Genomic DNA, 1,124 nt, shown 5'->3' on the forward strand with positions numbered 1-1,124 from the left:
GATTAGGTTGGAAAAGATGTCTGCGGTCGTCGAATCTAACCTGTGACACAACACCACCTTGTCAATCAGACGATGGCACCGAGTGCCACGTCCACTCTTCTTAAACACCTCCGGGGGCGGTGACTCCACCACCTCCCTGGGCAGCCCATTCCAGTCTCTAATCACCCTTTCTGTGAAGAAATTCTTCCTAATGTCCAGCCTAAAGCTTCCCTGGTGCAGCTTAAGACTATGTCTTCTTGTCCTGTCCCTTGTTGCCTAGGAGCAGAGCCGACCCCCACCTGGCTCCACCCTCCCGTCAGGGAGTTGCGGAGAGTGAGAAGGTTCCCCCTGAGTCTCCTTTTCTCGAGGCTGAGCCCCCCAGCTCCTTCAGCTGCTCCTGGTGCTCCAGACCCTTCCCCAGCTCTGTTCCCTTCTCTGGACTTGCTCCAGCTCCTCAATGTCCTTCTTGAACTGAGGGGCCCAGAACTGGACACAGGACTCAAGGCATGGCCTCAGCAGTGTCTCCCCAGTGCTCATGTTGGCTGAGCCTGAAGTTGGGGGAACTGTATCTTCCCTGCTTAATACCAAATTATTGGACTTCTTGTGAACACCTACACCTATAAGAATTACTTTCTGGTTTGGTGTTTTGTTTTCTGTGGTTTTTGGGGGTTTTTGGCTTTTTTTTTTTTTTTTTTTTTTTTTTTTGCAAAAAGGGAAAAGGAAAGCAGGTCATGGATGAAAGGCTCAGGCTGGAGAAGAGAAGGCTCAGGGCAGACCTTCTCACTCTCTACAAATGCCTGACAGGAGGTTGTATCCAGGAGGGGGTTGACCTCTTCTCCCAAGGAAAAGGGGCAGGACAAGAGGAAAATCATCAGGGGAGGTTTAGGTTGGATATAAGAAGAAATTTCTTCACTGAAAGGATGGTCAGGCATTGGAAAAGGCTGCCCAGGGGAAGCGGTGGAGTTACCATCCCTGGAAGGATTTAAAAGATGTGTAAATGTGGTGCTTAGAGACTTGGTGGTCTACTTGGCTTTGCCTGGTTAATGGTTGGACTCGATCTTAGAGTCCTTTTTCAATCTTAATGGTTCAATGCTTCTATAATTCTATGAAAGGACTCACTCCACAAAGAGCAAGAAAGGGCACAA

The sequence above is a fragment of the Lepidothrix coronata genome, unplaced genomic scaffold (genome assembly GCF_001604755.1).
Source record: "Lepidothrix coronata isolate B3197 unplaced genomic scaffold, Lepidothrix_coronata-1.0 Scaffold130, whole genome shotgun sequence".
NCBI classification, from domain to species: Eukaryota; Metazoa; Chordata; class Aves; order Passeriformes; family Pipridae; genus Lepidothrix; species Lepidothrix coronata.